The following is a 22452-nucleotide window of genomic DNA, read 5'->3' as shown; positions in this document are numbered from 1 at the left end:
AAAACACCCTTCCATTTTTATGATCTTGTTTCTTTTAGCCTCGTGAACTTTAGTGCTTGCAAATTTGACGGGAAAAAGCTACCGAATGCTTAATTTCCTACAAAATACAATGAATAAAAGCAAAGACACCTAGAACACGAAATTAGCTCACAAATACACTAATAAAAGTGCAATAATCAAATAAAACCGAGCTAAAATAGGGGTTAAAATCGTATATAAATTAGATACATCAAACTCCCCCAAGCTAAACCCTTGCTTGTCTCCAAGCAAGCAAACAATTCCCATCAATTGCATAATCCCAAAATAAGCAATAAGCATAATGATTCAAATCCCGAAACAACATGAGCATAAGGATAATGCATAAACATGGATGAGATTTACATGGCGGCGTAGCATGAATGACTTCAAATGAACTTTCCGGCCCTTGCATGATCTTTTGACTTTGGACTCTCATGATTCACTCTATACTCATTTATAAGTGAAAGGATTTTTATGTGAGTATCACTCACCTATCTTCGACTCATGAGAGTGTGCCCGCAATCTAATATGGTAGTCATTTCAAATCACAAGTCAAAACAATCAAATGCAAGCATATAAGAAGCCAATGGGTAAGAAGAAGACAATAAGCAATGGGTAATAAAGGGGGATAATATGAATTATAGTATGTGGAGCTAAGTCAAGCTAGCAAGAATCAAGTGAAAGGATGCTCAATCACAAACCAAATTAAACCCAATATTTCAAAATAAATCATAAGAATGCTCTCCAAAAATTCATGATAAAAACATGAGAGTTTCTTAACTCAACTTCTTCTTTTTTCATTTCAATTCATGCTTCTTTTTTCTCTCATTTTTTTTCTTTCAATTTCTTTCATTCTTTTTTCCATTTTTCTTTTTTTTTTCAACTTTCGTTCCACTTCTTTATTTTCTTTCATATTCAAATTAATTTGAATATTCTGGAAATAGCAATTCCGTCATAACCAACCTCACAATGAAACAATTAAAGCATATCCCAAATGAGCACCCTAACACTAATGACATAGCTACTAGCTTAACAAGGTAGGCAAGTATAAAATGTAGCTAGATGAGTTTGTAAACATATACAAGAAAGGGCTAGAAATGGGCAACATAGTCAATGTGAATGGCTTCAAATGCATAGCATATTATGAAAGTGATGCTTATAAAGAGATGAAATTAAAACCATACTTGTGCGTTATTGATGTAACACACACTATATAGAGACCTACACTCACCTAAGTGAGACCGGATATAGATGTATCGGTCCAAGGAGGCTCTACCTTACCATTTTGTGGCTTGCCAAAAGTCAAGATCAAGCCTATTTGGTTCAAATTTCATCTTCCACCTACTATGTGAAGACATCCCTATGAAAATAATTATCCCATCAATAATGAAGAATTATTAGCTATCAAGATATCATTGGGACATGCAAGAGGGCATAAACACATTTACCATGACAAAAAGTAAGCAAAGCAAAGCATAAGAAGCAAAAGCAACACAATTTTCAAAAAATTTAAGAATTTTCTACAATGCAAGCTAACTAAAATGCAAATGCAACCCCCCCCCCCCCCCCCCCCCAGCTAAACACAACATTTTCCTCAATGTGCCAACATGTAAAGCATCGAAGGTAACCGTAAAAATGGCTCAAACCACATAAACAAGAAAGACACGAAGTTATATCTAATGGGATGCGGGAAATGTAACTAAAATGCAATGAAAAGCATACTTACTAGCTAGACTAGCTAGCCTCCCCCCAAGCTAGTATGTATATGGGGGATCCTTCCAATCATCATTTCATCAAGAAAAGGGCCAAAAGCTATAGCCCGACTTTGCATTTGGTACTTGATCTCCACCTGATCCCGACGCAGCATCACCTTGAGAACTTCCACCTTGGTCACCAACTTGAAAGGGATTGACATACCCATAAATATCTCTTCCACTAGTAACCTCTCCTCCATAATCACCATAACCATCATAGCCTCCATATCCACCATAACCACCACCTATGGCCTCCAATCCATAATCCGAACCACAATAGTCCGGACCGGGCTCATAAGTACCTGCATCAAAACCAGAAGAAAATAGAAACCCACCCTCGGGCCAAGGATAAAATTAGGAGTGTGATGTGACCATAATTAGCGCATATTTAGTCCCCGAATTAGCCTTGTTCCCATGCTTTTTAGTGCATATTTGGGTCATTTATTGTCTTTAGTTCTTTGTTTTGCATATTCTTTGAGGTTTTGTGTCCTTGGTAGGAAAGGAGTGCAAACCTTGCATTTTCATGGCAAAATGAGACTAAATTGATTGAATTCAATGACCAAGCATCAAGGAGAGACAAGATTAGAAGGCCTTTGTACATACTATAGTAGTTGGGCAATGATGAGGAAAGATCCTTGCATCCCCAAGGAAATCCCCAAGGATTTTATGAAGAAAAAGGAAGAAAAGAAGAAGAAACAAGTCTGAGCAGCAATCCGTGCGGATTGCCAAGAAGACGCCCGTTCTTCACCTTACAATCCGTGCGTCTTCTACCAAAGACGTCCGGGCAACAGCCACCAGAAGACGCCCGTCTTCTCCAAAAGACGCCCGGGCAGAGACACAGGAATCCGGCCGTCCCGAGCCTAAGACGCACGGATTCCAAGGCAGCGCAAATTCGTTCTTCAAGCTTCAAAGAAAGATGCCCTTGCATCAGAAAATACCGGCGTTTCCCTAAGTAGGGACTTAATCGTCATTTAAGCCCTTAGTTAACCCTAATGCATCCACCTAATTTCCACTATAAATACCCCATTAGTCTAATTGGAAGAGCATGTTCTTCTTATCAATTCTTAGTGTAGTTAATATCAATCAAATCTCTCTTTAGTTTTGTAATCAACAATTAATCAAGTTTTAATACAAGTTTTATTTCCTTAATCTCTCTTGTGTTCATCCTTTATTTTGGGTAATTGAAGATTATTTGGGTTATTATTGGGAGATTGACAACCTCTCAATCAAGCATCAAGTACTTCTTTTATTCTTTGCTTTATTATTGGAATCATTAGTAGGTATAATTCTCTTAATTCCTTTTTAATTATTGTTAATTACTTTCATTTATTCATCATGTTTTACTTTGTTGGTATGATTGACAACCTTACTAGCATGATCAACGTGATAATGAGTGAGTAGTCACCTAGCTAGGGTTAATTGGTAATTAGGGGAAACCAACATGGGGAATGATTCATGCTTAAATTAATATGCTTTCATGGTTTATTTGCTTGCTTGTTTTGATCTCGACTCATGCACATGTTATGTTTGATGAAATGCGAGCCTATGAATCCTTGCATTTTTTACCCATCACCTATCTTTTCAATGAGACTTGTAAGACATAAACCAACTCGAGTCTCATTAGACCATGCATGTTGTTGAGTAGGGAAGACTAAGTCGACTTGTAGGTGTTGTACAATCTAATCGATTCGGCTCCGGGACCCAAACTTTCCTAGGATTGTAAGATATAACCCAACTCAATCCATCACAACAATAATTGCTTGCTTATAATTTGAGAACATGTTTGTATGATCAATTCCCATGATTCCGCTATGACCCCATGACACCCTAGTGCTTTTTATCAATTGTTTACAACCCTTTTAATTCATCTTGCTTGTTTATTTTCATTGCTATTTAGTTTAGTGACCTTCTACATCAACCCAAATTGTGACACCCCTAAGACACCACTAGTTTCAATAGAAATCTCATCTCAATTCCCGTCCCTTGGGATCCGACCTTTACTTGCCTCTTTACTAATTGTAGGGTTGTTTGTGAAGTTATAAATTGTGTTTTGGTCTAGGTGCTCCTAACGACAAGTTACCGAAAAGATTTAGTCCGACTAAAAATGGCGCCGTTGTCGGGGACGGTGTTAACTTGATTTAGATTTCCTTATATTGTTATTAGTTGTGTCTTTCTTTGCCTTGGGGAAGTAAAACTCCTCAAGGTTTGTTCTAATTGTTTTCGAGTTGTTTGATATTTTGCATGTCTAGAAGGTTACAAGGTGATTTGTTACCTTTTGATCGTGAAATTGAAAGAGCTTTGACAACCAATAGAAGACTTGCTAGGAGAAATTTGAGAGGTATTGGTGAGGTTGTAGATATTCAACCAACTATTGAGTTCATCAACCCTTTTTGCAAGAGAAGGTGAGGAGAACCCAACACAAAATACAACACAAAATCAACCCACAATCACTAAGTTTTCATCACATTCCGTACTCACCGAGGAGAACCTACCCAATGGTACTCCCACACCACAACATTTGACCGGAAATTTCATTGCTAAATCCGCATTTATCCAATTAGTCGAAAGAAGCCAATTTGGGGGCATGCCTAGTGAAGACCGTCATTCTCATATGGAAACCTTTTGTGACTATTGTGATGCAATTTCTCAAACCGGTGTAACTCAAGACCAAATTCGATGGGTCTTATTTCCTTTTTCTCTAATTGGCACCGCGAAACAATGGTTGAAGGGCCTTGATAAGGCCACTCTCGGAATTGATTCTTGGAAGAAGTTGGTTCTAGCTTTCTACAAACAATTCTACCCACCGGAAAAAACTAACATGCTAAGAGCTCAAATTACGGGTTTTAAGCAAAGGGATGAAGAATCTTTGTACGAAGCTTGGGAGCGGTTCAAAGGAATTTGTCGCTCATGTCCTCATCATGGACTTAGCGAGTGGTTCTTGGTACAACAATTTTGGAACGGTCTATATGAAGATTCAAGGAACATTCTCAACATGGGATCAAATGGAATGTTCACCGAAGTTGATGACAATCAAACTTGGAACAAAATTGAGGAAATGGCGGTCCATAACTCACAATATAGTAGACCTCGCAAGGCTACTAGAGGAGGAAAGCATGAAGTGGACTCCGTTACTCAATTGGGTGCTCAACTTTGTGCTCACATTGACACAATCAATTTGAAGTTTGAAAAAGCTATGGCTAGACTTGAAGAAGCCTCAAAATCACCAAAGTATCATGTTAATGCCATGACGGCATCGTCATCAATCCCAAGTGGATATGTGAGAATTGTGGAACTTTGGGACATGACCAAAGTGAATGTAGGGGAACAAATGAACAAGTGAATGCTTTCCAAGCATACAAGAGTGGTACCCCTTATTCCAACTATTACAATAAAAATACCAAATTCCATCCAAATCTCTCATACAAAAGCCAAAATGTTCAAAACCCTCAAACAACATACACCCCACCTCCCATGAGAAACCAAAATCAAAGACCCTTTTACAACCAAAACCAAGGTTACCAAAATCAAAATCCATACAATCAACAAAATGACCAAGGTTTTGATGTTCAAAAAGCGGTCCTTCAAATGCAAAAGAATCAACAAGAATTTTTCACTCAAATGCAAAAAGATAGTCAAGCAAAGGAAACCACCATCAACAACATCCTAGCTCACACCAAAATGTTGGAAACCCAATTGACTCAACTAGCATCTTCAAGCTCACAAAGAAAAAAGGGGCAATTACCACCTCAAAGTAATCCCCCAAGACATGAAACGGTTAGTGCCATTCACTTGAGAAGTGGTACAAGGTATGAAGCACCGAAGAAGCAAGTTGAGGATGAAGTTGTGGAAGCTAGTGACAAAGAAGAAATTGTGCAAAACTCCAAGGTTGGAGAATCATCAAAAGAAGAAATTTCAAAGAAAAATGAAGACAAGGTCAAGGAGAAGGAGCCCATTGTGATTAGACTTCCTTTTCCAAGTCGTCAAGCCAAGCCCAAATTTGATGACCAACTTGGAAAGTTTATGGAAATTGTGAAGAATTTGGAAGTCTCAATTCCTTTCACGGAATTAATCAATCACGTGCCGGCCTATGCAAAATACATGAAATCCATCCTCACAAAGAAGAAGTCGATCTGGAAGCTTAAGACTATCGCCTTCACTAAGGTGAGTAGTGCAATACTTCAAGGGAGTTCACTTCCAAAACTCAAGGATCCGGGAAGCTTCTCAATACCGTGTACCATTGGCCATACCACGATCAACAAAGCCTTATGTGATCTAGGGGCTAGTGTGAGTGTTATGCCGTACTCGGTGAGTAAAAGGTTGGGGATGGGAGAGCTTAAATGCACCAATATCACACTCCAAATGGCCGATATATCGACGAAGACACCATTAGGGATATGGGAAGATGTTCCCATACAAATTGGGAAGTGTTTCATCCCGGTGGACTTTGTCATTGTTGATATGGAAGAAGACTCCAACATTCCAATCATCCTAGGAAGACCTTTCTTACACACCGCGGGTGCGGTGATTGATGTGAAACATGGAGAGCTCACTCTAGAAGTGGGAGATGAGAGTATAACTTTTAATCTTGACAAGACTATGAGAGCTCCACGTTTGCATGAACCATGTTTCATGATTGATCATTATAGCCGGAAGGATGATAGGAAGAAGTCGGAACTCCAATGGAAGAAGAAAATTGAAGATGCTCCATTCAAAGAGCAAGTGAATTGTAACAAAGAGAGCTTGCAAAGCTCATCAAAGTCAAGCAAAGAAGAAGAGGATGGCATCATTGGCCAAGACAAGAAATTGGGAGAGTTGTCTCCATCAAATCAAGAGATCTTTAGTGATCAAGTGGATGAAGTTTGTGGTCTTTGGGACGACGAGTTTGAAGGGATTTTCAATCCCTATATTGGTAATGCTATCGATCAAGACCGACAACAAGGGCAAAGGTCTATTGAAGACCTTTATCATGATAATGAACAAGCTTTTGATTACTTCTTCAATGTGTTGAGCAACATCAACAACACCTTGGCCATGCCCCCATGACATCTCATCAAGAATGAGAGTTTGGTGGAGTCCTCCCTAAACCACCATTTGTAAATATTTCTAACTCCCTAACTCGCATTTCAATTCTTATATTGCATTCTTGTTATTTTTGGATTTTTATGCTTTGATCAAGATAATTATCATTTTTGAGAGAAGTGAGGGAGGGACTAATAATTTCAATTGATGTGTAGTGCTTTAGCTTAGTGTGGGGATAGCAATTGCCTAGGCTATTCATGCCTTAGTAGTGCCCCCACAATGAAGAACACGAGATTTTGAAGAATGGAAGAATGACAAGGGATATGCAAAGTACACGGATGGAACTGAATCCGGGTAAAAGGGGTAGAATCCGAGCGGTTTCAAGAGAATTCGCCCGTCTTCAGGCAATCCGGGCATATTGGGCAGAAGACGCCCGTCCTTCATGAGCTGAATTTTTGAAATTTCTGACTGTTAACGCATCCCGGCTTCACTGAAAGACGCCCGTCTTCAAAAAGTCGCCCGACTTCACTGAAAGACGCCTGTCTTTTTAGCTGAGGAAAACAAGAAAAATCCCTGGAAAGGAATCCGCCCGTCTTCTCTGAAAGACGCCCGTCCCGCACTTTCAAATCCGCCCGTCTTTAGGCGAGAATTCTGAAACCCAGAACAGGCAGAATCCGGGCGTCCCGAAGGAAAGCCGCCCGTCTTCCCCCTGCATTTCAAATTTTTTGGGTTTATTATAAACCCCCTCCCACGTTCATTTCTTCATTCCTTCATTCAAAACACAACCCATAAACCCCATAACTCCAAAACCCTCATCCTCTCCATTACAAAAACAAGATTCCTCAACAACATTCACCAAAATCAAATCAAAACATCCTTTTAACAACAAATCAATCACTCCTCTTTCAACAAAAATCAAAACCAAGCACAAAATCTTCAACCTTTGAGTCGATTTTTGAATTCATAAAGGCAAAGCCTTTCATCTTTAAATTGATTTGGGTACACTAAAAATTGAAGATTTTCACTCTTTTCTTGGTTTATTCATCAATGGCAAGGACAAAGGGAGCAACAAAAGCAACAAAGGCAAAGGCACCAAAGGCAAAGGCACTCTCATCAAGACAAAAGAGTCTTCAAGCAAAGAAAGCATTGGCTATGGTGGTGGCTAGCTCAAACTTGGAAGTGCAACAACAACAACCTCCCATGGAAGCAACAACATCTACTACTCCGGAAATTGCTCAACTTTCGAATTATCCGGAGGTAATTTTCATTTCCAAATCCCATAGGGACACTTTTGCCAAGTATGCTAGAAAATCATTTTTATCCAACAAGTTTATTTTTGAATATGCCTTAGATAAGTTGGGTGTCCTTGAGCAAACTAGAGCCTTCTTTAAAGCCATGGGGTTGGAGAAATTGTTTACAACAAAAGAATTGACATACCCCTCCCTTACCTTAGAATTTTTGAGTTCTTTGAAAGTTAACAAGGTAGAGACTATGGAAAACATCGAGTTCCGCCTAGCTAATGTTAGTAGGCGCATCTCCTTTGAGGAAATGGGTAAAGCATTGGGTCTTGATAATTCACCTAGTTATTTCAAGAATGTTGGCAAGTATGACCCCGCTCCTCTTTGGGAGGCGATTTCCGGAAGGAAATTTGAGAACTTTCATGCTAGTCGTGCTCTATTAGTCCACCATCCGGGCATTAAAGTGTGGCACAAGGTCATAGGAAACACCATCATTGCAAGAAAAGACACCAACCATTTCACCAAACTCGATTTTGTTCTTCTTGAGTCGGCCTTGAACATTGGAAGGGAATTCACCAAGCCTTTCAACTCTCTAAGACTTTTGGTGGATAGATGGCTAAACATTGATTGTGGGAAGCAAGGCACTACCGTTATTGTGAATGGCGGTCTAGTCACTATTTTAGCTAAATACTTTGATCCAAACTTCAACAAGGATAACAAGTATGAGGCGAAGAAGGGTGGTCATCTCATTGATATTAATACTATGATAAACAAATACAAGTGGGTCTCTCATAACCCTCTTGACACCAAGTATGGATGGCTCACAAGTGACGCTAGATCTTTTACTTTGCCTTCGAAGATTTGTCGTTTAAGTGTCCACCGGACCAACTATCTCCTTCCCCTTTCAAAAGAGGCCGAGTATATCATCCGACAACAAAAGGGTGAAATTAAAATGCCCTCCTCTTCCATATTCACACCACCCTATCCTTTCAAATACCAAGAGTTCAAACCCGAAGGATTCTAAGCAAGCAAGGATTATGTGACTCTTCTTATGCAAGAGATGCACAAGCAAGCATTCAAGGACCGGGAAGATGCTTATTTAGCCCAATATCCACCCCTCCTACACTAAGCTAGGCAAGGACAACTTGATCCTTCATGTCGTTTGCCTAGTTGGGCGGATAGGGAAGTCTTCTTTCCGAGTGCATCTAGGGGTGAGTTTCCGGGTGATAATGAGGTTGTCGGTGATGAAGAGGTTGATGATAACATTGATGAAGAAGCTAGTGAAGAAGGAGAAGAGGATGATGAGCAAGGTGAACAAGAAAGTGAAGAGGGAAGTGGTGATGAGTCCACTTCTAGTGAGGAAGATGATGATAGCGATGATATGATGGAAGATTAGCAAGCTATGGAGGCTCCTACCCTCTTGAGGTTTGTTCTACTTCTTTCTTTGTTTTAATTATTTTTCTTGATCATTGTTGGAGTAGTCCTAGCACCATAGAGGACTAACACCTCGGCCCCATTGAGGTGTTCTCATTTTATTGTTCCCACCTTTTAAAATCCAAAATGACAAATTAGTTTCATGCATTGCATAGTGTGTGCATGAACTACACCTAACCTTAGGACATTAGCAATAATGTCTAACTCGGTTTGGGGAAGTACATGCATACACAACGGGAGGTAATCTAAATTATCCTCTCCGTCATAAACAAAAACCATGCATCATGTAGTGTAGACTAGTGTAGCTTGCATTTAGTGTAGAAATCATGCATCATGTTTGCATAATTTCCCATCATTTTGGCCATTGAGGACAATGCCCATATTAGTGTGGGGATGGGGAGTTCTAACTTAACTTTTATTCAAAAATCCAAAAAAAATTAAAATTTTTGAAAAACCATAAAAATTTGAAAATTGAAAAACCAAAAACATGTTCATTTCCTTTGTAGTGTAGTCATGTATATATTATTGTATATATTGTGTTTGTTCTATCCTTGTTCACATTGATCGACTACGCCACATCCGAGATATGAGGATATTGAAGACCGCATGGTATGATCTTTCCAATCTCCTTTTTCCTCTTTATGTTAATGCCTATGTGGCTTTATTTTGATTGATGCGGTATAACAATGTGAACTTAGGACTTGCATTTAGTTTATATGTCATATTAGTTGGTAGAATCACTTGCATTAGGATGTATATAATAGTTGCATCATGGCATATAGTTGCATTTAGATGAAATATTTTGAAAAGTGCCTAATTGGGAACTTTGACAAGAGCAACTAAGCCATTACAAATACTTTTTCAACTTAAGACTTCGCCTACTAGAATGGTTGTAAAACACCCTGGATTGTGTCATACTAGTGTCTTTCGACCCATGACCCAAAGCCTAGTCAAGGGTTTGCATGTGAGTCACCTATTCCAACCCCGTGATGCGATGTGGACTTGGTTAACTTGTCTAGGTGACCTTGATTGACCTTGTGGTAAGGCAACCCAAAAATACTTTCTATCAATAAGTTTGAAGTGTTCATTTTGAAGATTTTGTATGTGGAAACGTTTTATTGCCAAGGAAACCTCAAATGTTATGAAATGTCGAAATATTGAGAATTTTAGTTGTTTTGATGGAGGCGTACCACTTCGATGTGCTTTGGTGAGGGATCCATTGAATTGGGCCCCCACACGGTTGTGAATTCAACCGCCCAGAGACAGAGTGACTATCACTCCGAAAAGCTATTGTCTAGAGGTTAACCGGTTGCCTAATAAGCGATTGGCGAAAGCAAAGGACATTAGCACGGAAGGGACAAACCCCATCTCTAATTTTTGAAATGTGAAAGTTAAATGAGGTCAATTTTTGAATACTAGTCATATCCACCCTTGTTTACAACGATTTGAGCATTTCATTCCCAAAAAGCCTTTTTGTCAAGCCACTTTGTCGAGCATGGGACGATCCATGACCTTTACTTTTGTAGAGAACTCGAGACTTGTCATATCATATGCTACTAGTATCATAGGGATCATCATTCCATACCATCCGATCGCTCTTGACGAAAGCATTTGGAAATTGAGGACGAAAGTAGTCTAGTTTAACACCATTTGGAGGTGATTTAGTGCCATCCTCTTAGCCTTAGTGATTTTTTGAGCTAGTATTTGTGACGAAATATATGCTCTTAAATTTGTTCCTTTTTAGTTGACTCCGCCACTTGATGAGGAAGTGGCTATTCTTTTTGTAGATGCATCCATTATTTGATTTTGTGTGCTTAATGTTTGGATGTGTCGCCATTTTGGCAAGACCCACCTTGCCTTGCAAGAAGGCATCCTACCTCATGGTTGTCTTGTTGTGAGTTGAAGGGGTGGAGTGAGACCCGCTAATTGTCTCATGTCGGCTATGTTATTAGGTTAGTTGAAATAATGGTCCTAGTCTTTGTCACCTCTTTACTCGGGACGAGCAAAGGTTCGGTTTGGGGATATTTGATGTGACCATAATTAGCGCATATTTAGTCCCCGAATAAGCCTTGTTCCCATGCTTTTTAGTGCATATTTGGGTCATTTATTGTCTTTAGTTCTTTGTTTTGCATATTCTTTGAGGTTTTGTGTCCTTGGTAGGAAAGGAGTGCAAACCTTGCATTTTCATGGCAAAATGAGACTAAATTGATTGAATTCAATGACCAAGCATCAAGGAGAGACAAGATTAGAAGGCCTTTGTACATAATATAGTAGTTGGGCAATGATGAGGAAAGATCCTTGCATCCCCAAGGAAATCCCCAAGGATTTTATGAAGAAAAACGAAGAAAAGAAGAAGAAACAAGTCTGAGCAGCAATCCGTGCGGATTGCCAAGAAGACGCCCGTCCTCCACCTTACAATCCGTGCGTTTTCTACCAAAGATGCCCGGGCAACAGCCACCAGAAGACGCCCGTCTTCTCCCAAAGACGCCCGGGCAGAGACACAGGAATCCGGCCGTCCCGAGCCTAAGACGCACGGATTCCAAGGCAGCGTAAATTCGTTCTTCAAGCTTCAAAGAAAGATGCCCTTCCTTCGTAAAAATACCGGCGTTTTTCCCTAAGTAGGGACTTAATCGTCATTTAAGCCCTTAGTTAACCCTAATGCATCCACCTAATTTCCACTATAAATACCCCATTAGTCTAATTGGAAGAGCATGTTCTTCTTATCAATTCTTAGTGTAGTTAATATCAATCAAATCTCTCTTTAGTTTTGTAATCAACAATTAATCAAGTTTTAATACAAGTTTTATTTCCTTAATCTCTCTTGTGTTCATCCTTTATTTTGGGTAATTGAAGATTATTTGGGTTATTATTGGGAGATTGACAACCTCTCAATCAAGCATCAAGTACTTCTTTTATTCTTTGCTTTATTATTGGAATCATTAGTAGGTATAATTCTCTTAATCCCTTTTTAATTATTGTTAATTACTTTCATTTATTCATCATGTTTTACTTTGTTGGTATGATTGACAACCTTGCTAGCATGATCAACATGATAATGAGTGAGTAGTCACCTAGCTAGGGTTAATGGGTAATTAGGGGAAACCAACATGGGGAATGATTCATGCTTAAATTAATATGCTTTCATGGTTTATTTGCTTGCTTGTTTTGATCTCGACTCATGCACATGTTATGTTTGATGAAATGCGAGCCTATGAATCCTTGCATTTTTTACCCATCACCTATCTTTTCAATGAGACATGTAAGATATAAACCAACTCGAGTCTCATTAGACCATGCATGTTGTTGAGTAGGGAAGACTAAGTCGACTTGTAGGTGTTGTACAATCTAATCGATTCGGCTCCGGGACCCAAACTTTCCTAGGATTGTAAGATATAACCCAACTCAATCCATCACAACAATAATTGCTTGCTTATAATTTGAGAACATGTTTGTATGATCAATTCCCATGATTCCCCTATGACCCCATGACACCCTAGTGCTTTTTATCAATTGTTTACAACCCTTTTAATTCATCTTGCTTGTTTATTTTCATTGCTATTTAGTTTAGTGACCTTCTACATCAACCCAAATTGTGACACCCCTAAGACACCACTAGTTTCAATAGAAATCTAATCTCAATTCCCGTCCCTTGGAATCCGACCTTTACTTGCCTCTTTACTAATTGTAGAGTTGTTTGTGAAGTTATAAATTGTGTTTTGGTCTAGGTGCTCCTAACGACAAGTTACCGAAAAGATTTAGTCCGACCAGGGTGAGGGCCCTCGGATGGAATAACTCCTTGCCTAGCAAAGTAATCATAAATGCGGTGCAAGGCAAGTCTTTGGTCATTTTGCAAGGTGGTCATGTTAAGGCTTAACTCACGCATCGTATCCATCAATTCATTATTAGAGGTGGAAGGAGGAGCATTAGAGGATTGATCTTTTGTTTGTCTCACAATAGTGGGTGGATTAGGTGTCTTCGCACCTAATTTCAAAAGATAAGTGGATCTTTCAAAGGGGGTATGTAACACCCCGGTTTATGAAGGAGCCTTTAGCAAGACATTCCCTAATAAACCGTACTGTTACCATCTCGGTTTCCCGAGGTAGTGAATAACAAAGTACAACAATACCAAAGTACTTTAAATTAAAACTTAACGATTTCATGTTATTACAAATTATCCAACTAAACTTAATATAAGATAAATACAACTCGCAACGGAAAATAAATTAAGTGATAAAATCCTCTATGTGGTCTAGACTTCTAGGTAGGTTGGCCAAGTCCTCACGCATCCCATAGCTCCCAAGTCAGCTAATATGTAGTACCTGTCAAATCTGCTCCCCATTATGGTTCATCACAGGTGTTCACGAATACACAGGGTCAACCACGAGGTTGAGTAGGGAAAACAATGAAATAACAAAATATGATATGCATGCTCCTCCGTCACCTCCATCTTCATCTCAACTCATATCTCATATCTCATACCCCGGACAACCCAGCCATACCGATCCCCGGTAGACTATATATATCGACCGTAGCCGATCCGCCACTCGCAATGAGGACACCAGGGCAAGTCCTGCAGAACCCGCCTGGGCCTTATCACAACTCACATCATATCTCAACATCGTCACTCCTACACCATCCTCCATCTCCAATGCATATGAAATGCTCAACAGAAATTTAATGCAACACAAGATATATATTAATGAATGAAATCATGCCAGCTACCGAATGTTGTGATAACAAACTCAACACGATCAATTCAGTCAATCACCTTCCCGTATATGAATCATAACGTAACTCAACAACCACGAATCAAGTCAACACAATTCAACAACAACGATAATAGGTCAAGTGTATTTCCCTACCTCAAAGTGCCAGCAAATCCAATTAAGCAGTTAAAGCAGTCCAGAAAACAAAGCAATGCATTTGATTATCGATCCTTCACGAATCCGTCACCTAAGACAATTATAATATTTATAATTACTAACTACTAAATATAGCAATCTCCCAAAATGGAAACTTTCCCGATATAGTAACTTTTCATTTTAACAAACCCGACTCAAAATCCATTTCTAATTATTTAAACGACTCGGGGATTAAATTAAATAAATTATTTAAATGACTCGGGAATAAATTAATTAATTAAGAATACGACTCATCACGAATTGTAACAATTTAAATTAATAAAAACTCGTTTCAAAACAAACACAACCCGTCCACAACCACCGTCCCTTCACACTCACTCACACAACCCCACGCACCACCTCACCACCGTGACAACCACCCGACCAAACCCCCACTCGCCCCACCACCAACGGCCACCCCCATCGGGGTCGATCGCACCGGCGAGTCCAACCATGGCCGCCATTTGGCCTGGTTCACCACCACGGCTCACCAAACACCCCCTTGTTTTCCTTTTACCACCACCGCAACCAACAACCTTACCCCCGCCAAACCACCACGCCCTTGCTCGCCGTCAGCCCCACGAACACGACAACCTAGCACCGCCTTGTCGACCTCCCCCTAGTCGACGGTGGCACCACCCCAAAGCTACCCATCTAAACCCGCCCCGAAACCCGTGTATAAAACCCGTTCTTGCACCCCCGTCGCCGCCACCTCTCACCGCCACTAGCACCACCTAAAACCACCATAACCACCACCATTTCACTCGTCCCTTACCACTCTACCCATATACCCCGACAACCACCACCAAACACCTCTAATGACACGCACCCTCCCACAAAAACCCGACGTAAAGAAGAAAAAAACAGAGGAAGTGAGTTGCGTTCTTACCTTCCCCGCCACCACAACAGCCACCACGGCCACCCTAGGTCGTCGACAATAGTCCCTTGCTCGTCCTTGCTGCACCGTCAACAGCCACTCTCTCTCTCTCTCTCTCGAATTGCGTGAAAGATGGTGTTTGGATCGAAGAAAGGAGGGAGGCGGGCCGAGGGAGTGTGAGATGAGGGAGGCGGGTTAGGGGACTGTTAGGGTTAGGGTTAGGGCACTATTAGGGTTATGGTTTAGGGTTAAGGGTTAAATGGGCTTTAGGGTTTAATGGGCTGAACATATATTGGGCCAACTTAAATGGGTCAGCTCACAATTCGTATTTCTTATAAACCCGTCTCAATTACTCACGATAGCTTAACGTAATTATCGACTAACATTTAACCCGACATAATTAGTAATATAAATTGTATAATAATTAATTTATAATAATATCCATTTAATTTATTATATAAAAAATACGGGGTATTACAGTCTTCCCCCCCTTAAAATGAACTTCGTCCCGAAGTTCGCTCCCATACCCAAACCTCAAAATGGTATTGTATATCGTACTTACGGACGTCACGCATTTCTAACATGGTTAACACACACTTTTGACACATCAATTAAACATAATAAATACGGAATGTTACATTCTGCCCTCCTAAAAATAAACTTCGTCCCGAAGTTTAACTCGTCTTTACTTTACCCAACTAACTATAACTAATAACTACCTGATAACACAAATGTATAACAACTAAATAATCACCTGAGAACACCGTCATCTTCCATCTAAATTCCGATCTCAACTCAAGTAACTCAATAACCATGGTCACACTGGATCGTAACATAACTCCCGTAAACATAACTTGGCACAAAGGCCCCACAACTCAATACTAGTGGCCAATCTCAAACTCAATATCCATAGTTTAACTACACTCTTCTTTTACACCTCAACCAACTAACAGAAGTAGGAACAAAACATATAGAACTCATTTGTATGGTTACCCCACGATGAAACATCAATTTGATCAAAACTACTATCTACCAACAAGTGCAACATAAACATTAAGATTTTAGAATCCTACCCGACTAGAAACATGGTTACGTCCTCGTAACCTCTTTTCAATTTTCATATACATAAGCAACAAAATCATTATCAACCACATGTGACAGGAAAGAACATATGATAAAAGATTGCGCATCAACATTAAGGTCGAAATAAGGTTTTATTAAGGAATTAACTGATTGTCAACAAGTAACAATTATTACTAGCTCATGCTTAACTTAAAAACACAGCATCAACCCAAAAGAACAACAAGAAAGGAACCATGGTTTACACGGTTTCACCACCAAACAAATTTGATGATCAATTATAGACTATGAACGAGCGAGAGCAAAATCGACAAAACAATTTAAGGACTTCTCACATTTGTAAACATATCACAGAAATAGATCTACCACTACCCTCTATCACAATCACATGATCTTATTGACATGTCCGTACAACCATTTACTCACTCACTGGTTTAGATCACGAATTGGGTCGATGAATTTAAGCAATCAACAACATACTCATAATTTATATTTTAAATTATAGAAATTGTTTGCACGATACCAATTCTGAAAGCATATTTCCCAATAAAAGTAACTACATAAGATCTATGACAACAACAACATCACTTTCATATCCCACATATGTTTCACATTTTAGCAACCATATCATTCAATTGTGTCCAGCAACTTAGTATAACTCATTTTCAGCAAAGCAAAGATATTGTATAAATAGTTTAAACATATACATTTGCCATCATATATTTTGCAGAACACTAGCTTATGATAAAAGATTAGCACTTGAACAATTTCTCTGATTTGCATGATTGAACAATTAGGCACTCGTAGGCTCAATTAAATGTAACTATAACGACTATCATTTAAACCAATGCATATCATGTGAATCATAAAAGGGTTATCCATTATAATTGTCAACATAGTTATCATAACAATCTTTATTATAATATAATTGATAGTAACGACTCGAGAATATAGATATGCCAATTGTCGTGTTATATCAAACAGTTTCCTTTATATCACACCCATACAATTGCAAGAATCACTTTAGCATTTTATGACATCGTAATAACGAACATATTCAATAAGGCATAACAACACCGTTTATTATCATGTTACAGGTGTAGGTCCAACTGAAATAATTTAATGTGATGAAGGTAATAAATATAACTGTGGGCACACAATTCATATGAAAGGCATTAGAACTCAGGTGTATCCTACATGTGTGAACCTTTAGACATACTCATTACTACCATCCATGTGTAAACATTTAGACCTAATTATTATAATTATTCATGCGAGTATATTAGACAATCAATTAATTTTTTTTTTTTTTTTTAACGCCATCAACTTACCAAGATATGACGATATTGTTTTATAATTGCATATATCCGACCACTATGCAAATATGATGCACACACCAGAGACATTACAACATGCCAAATGTATATAAAATATGCACAATTGGACTCGTATAAAATATTTCACCCTTGATTAAGAATCAATTTAAGCTATCCAATTTTACTCACGCTATCATGCCAACAATGTTATCAACTAGAATTTAATTTTATCATCAGTTAAGATACATAACTACTGAACATGCCTGCTACTATCATTATATAAGGACATTTATAAGTTCACATTACTAAAGCTCATGAATTAACCAAACAATAGTATGAAAATTCAACATAGAACGCACATTTTAAATGTTTGGATTCACGTTGTAACTTCCAAAAATCACGAATAAATGACCGTTCGATTATAACTCGATTCATATTACTTTTATAAAATATGGAGAGTTAAAAAAACACAGGGGAAAAAGAATTAGGTCTAAAGCACAAAAATTCCATTTTTTTTTTTTAAAGAATTTTACAACTCAGTTGGTCCAAACAAACATATGACAAAGAATCGGTTCGAAAATTGGGTCAGTTTGCAAAACGTGCCATTAAATGTAGAGACATCAAAAATTTTCGTGGCTTAACAATTTGAAAACATATGCGAATCTTCTGATCGATGGAGTTGGAATTATGCAAAAATTATTAATACAATTTAAATGAGGATTTTTACAAAATCATTGGTCAAAACATCGCTTTGCACAGAACTTCCTAACCACAGCTCACTAAAATATTTATTACTCCTAGTCTGTATATCCTATAAGCATGAAACCAACGCCAAACGAACACTAATTCCCAAGACTATCTCTCATAAAATTTTCATCCATAGACAATAAACAGAAAAGAAATGGCAGTAAGGTCAATTAAAGAGTACAATCAAACAAAACAAGTTTCAGCACTAAGTCGTTCATTTTCTATGTTCCAAACGCTTACATCCATATTATCGATACTAACCCATCCTAACTTAAATCTCACACTGTGTATTTCGTAACATCTACCCCATAGAATCCCTTCGCATCTCGATCTACTCCTTACATCTAAATCACGATTGCTATGACTAAAAACATGCAATTCAACAGTGTTTCTAATTACTATCACGATACTATACTAGCATGGCTTCGGGATCACATAACCGCATATCACTAGGCATAATAGTACTATCAACACATCATTCAACATCCAACTAGGTAACTATCATCGACTCGCAATTATTTTCATACTCACGGCTACCACAACACTTCATTCATTATTAACCTGAACTCGAAATTTATTTCTCATCTCCCTAACATCATATGGTCACGTCATCATTCATACAAAATACTTACCGTAGCGTTGTCCTGCACAATGGTTAGAATATATGGATCTCAAGGTATACATCAACTCGATTATGCAATAATCAATGTATCAGTCACTTAGCACTTAGGCAACGATATATGAGTTTCATGTTCAACCTCAAGCAACTCTTCTACCCTTTCTCTCATATACACTCGGGTTTCCGGTCAAACCGAGAGGGCCGCTGTTCGGTGTGAGGGGGCCCCTAACTCATACCTTACCTTAGTGTGCTCCTAACAGTTCTATCCCGGGGTTCATTTTAATTAGACACATCCTATGTTCATTGGGCTCATTGGTTTCGGCCTGAGGATCGTTCGCTCTGATACCACTTTGTAACACCCCGGTTTATGAAGGAGCCTTTAGCAAGACATTCCCTAATAAAACGGACTGTTACCATCTCGGTTTCCCGAGGTAGTGAATAACAAAGTACAACAATACCAAAGTACTTTAAATTAAAACTTAACGATTTCATGTTATTACAAATTATCCAACTAAACTTAATATAAGATAAATACAACTCGCAACGGAAAATAAATTAAGTGATAAAATCCTCTATGTGGTCTAGACTTCTAGGTAGGTTGGCCAAGTCCTCACGCATCCCATAGCTCCCAAGTCACTAATCAGAGTACCAAACTGCTCCCATTATGGTTCATCACGGTGTTCACGAATACACAGGGTCAACCACGAGGTTGAGTAGGGAAAACAATGAAATAACAAAATATGATATGCATGCTCCTCCGTCACCTCCATCTCCATCTCAACTCATATCTCATATCTCATACCCCGACAACCCAAATGACCATACCGATCCCCGGTAGACTATATATATCGACCGTAGCCGATCCGCCCACTCAGAACAGGACACCAGGGCAAGTCTGCGAACCCGCCTGGGCCTTATCACAACTCACATCATATCTCAACATCGTCACTCCTACACCATCCTCCATCTCCAATGCATATGAAATGCTCAACAGAAATTTAATGCAACACAAGATATATATTAATGAATGAAATCATGCCCTCCGAATGTTGTGATAACAAACTCAACACGATCAATTCAGTCAATCACCTTCCCGTATATGAATCATAACGTAACTCAACAACCACGAATCAAGTCAACACAATTCAACAACAACGATAATAGGTCAAGTGTATTTCCCTACCTCAAAGTGCCAAAAATCCAATTAAGCGATTAAAGCATCCGAAAACAAAGCAATGCATTTGATTATCGATCCTTCACGAATCCGTCACCTAAGACAATTATAATATTTATAATTACTAACTACTAAATATAACAATCTCCCAAAATGGAAACTTTCCCGATATAGTAACTTTTCATTTTAACAAACCCGACTCAAAATCCATTTCTAATTATTTAAACGACTCGGGGATTAAATTAAATAAATTATTTAAATGACTCGGGAATAAATTAATTAATTAAGAATACGACTCATCACGAATTGTAACAATTTAAATTAATAAAAACTCGTTTCAAAACAAACACAACCCGTCCACAACCACCGTCCCTTCACACTCACTCACACAACCCCACGCACCACCTCACCACCGTGACAACCACCTGACCAAACCCCCACTCTGCCCCAGCCACCAACGGCCACCCCCACTCAAGGTCGATCGCGCCGGCGAGTCCAACCATGGCCGCCATTTGGCCTGGTTCACCACCACGGCTCACCAAACACCCCCTGTTTTCCTTTTACCACCACCGCAACCAACAACCTTACCCCTGCCAAACCACCACGCCCTTGCTCGCCGTCAGCCCATGAACACAGACAACCTAGCACCGCCTTGTCGACCTCCCCCTAGTCGACGGTGGCACCACCCCAAAGCTACCCATCTAAACCCGCCTGAAACCCGTGTATAAAACCCGTTGCTGCACCCCCTGTCGCTGCCACCTCTCACCGCCACTAGCACCACCTAAAACCACCATAACCACCACCATTTCACTCGTCCCTTACCACTCTACCCATATACCCCGACAACCACCACCAGAAACACCTCTAATAGACACGCACCCTCCCACAAAAACCCGACAGAAAGAAGAAAAACAGAGGAAGTGAGTTGCGTTCTTACCTTCCTGCCACCACAACAGCCACCACGGCCACCCTAGGTCGTCGACAATAGTCCCTTGCTCGTCCTTGCTGCACCGTCAACAGCCACTCTCTCTCTCTCTCTCTCTCTCTCGAATTGCGTGTAAGATGGTGTTTGGATCGAAAGAAAGGAGGGAGGCGGGCCGAGGGAGTGTGAGATGAGGGAGGCGGGTTAGGGGACTGTTAGGGTTAGGGTTAGGGCACTATTAGGGTTATGGTTTAGGGTTAAGGGTTAAATGGGCTTTAGGGTTTAATGGGCTGAACATATATTGGGCCAACTTAAATGGGTCAGCTCACAATTCGTATTTCTTATAAACCCGTCTCAATTACTCACGATAGCTTAACGTAATTATCGACTAACATTTAACCCGACATAATTAGTAATATAAATTGTATAATAATTAATTTATAATAATATCCATTTAATTTATTATATAAAAAATACGGGGTATTACAGGGTACCCGCTCGACGGGGTTTGGTGTGGAAAATTGCTTTTAATTCGGAAATCTCACCCGGAAGACTAATTGAGTCATTCCTACCAATTTTCCAAATCATATCGGGGTGAGAATTTCTAAACCAATTCAAAGATAGAAAATATTCATAATCTAGTCCGTCACCCGCCTCCCCCGATGAAAGCAAAGGTTGCAAATGTGTGGTCTCTTGGTTAAAGCGGCAGACCTTGTTAGCAATCCTAGTTACCAACCCACCCAAGACTATATTACTAGTGGATTGGTTACATTATTTTAGTCAAATGAACCGCAAAGTGGTAAGGGAGATTAATCCCCCAATTTCTTATCACCATCAACATTTAAAAATGCACCTAAAATTTCTACCTTCAACATCCTCGCCGAGTGAGGCTCATTTCTACCCAAAAATGTCCAACCCATGAAACGTTGCCATATATGAATGGCGGGGTAGTGAATGTATTGGTGAGGTACATGGTTCCAATCAATAAACGGGCGATGGGAAATTGCACTCCATGTGTTCATGTGGTTATAATGGGTGGGTAACTCAATGTCCAAATTCTCATGTTTTAATTGAAAATTTTCCGCAAATGCACCAAGAGTCATCCTATAGTCTTCATTAAACAATCAGAAACTTAGACCATAATAAAAATCCTTCTTCTTTGATTTGTGAAATTCAAAAGAACTCAAGAGTGAGTTCAGAGAAGGTCTTATAATTCATAGTGTATGCAAATTTCCCGTCAAGACCCTTAAACAAAGATTTAACATGTTTATCAAGACAAATATTCTTTAAGGAATCAGGATAAATGAATTTTGTTGCCTTAATACCTTTGGCTCTTAAAGACTCCCAATTTTC

The 22452-nt window shown here is 39.3% G+C and overlaps 1 non-coding gene across 1 annotated transcript; it reads right to left on the bottom strand.

Moving 5' to 3' along the window:
• Positions 1–4590: 4590 nt before the first annotated feature.
• Positions 4591–4697, bottom strand: LOC141593632 (small nucleolar RNA R71). The gene has a single exon (XR_012521707.1). It is a non-coding gene; the product is annotated as a small nucleolar RNA R71 (small nucleolar RNA).
• Between the last annotated feature and the right edge of the window lie 17755 nt (positions 4698–22452).

The sequence above is a fragment of the Silene latifolia genome, chromosome 7, assembly GCF_048544455.1.
Source record: "Silene latifolia isolate original U9 population chromosome 7, ASM4854445v1, whole genome shotgun sequence".
NCBI classification, from domain to species: Eukaryota; Viridiplantae; Streptophyta; class Magnoliopsida; order Caryophyllales; family Caryophyllaceae; genus Silene; species Silene latifolia.
This window is presented reverse-complemented; position numbering and strand designations above follow the sequence as displayed.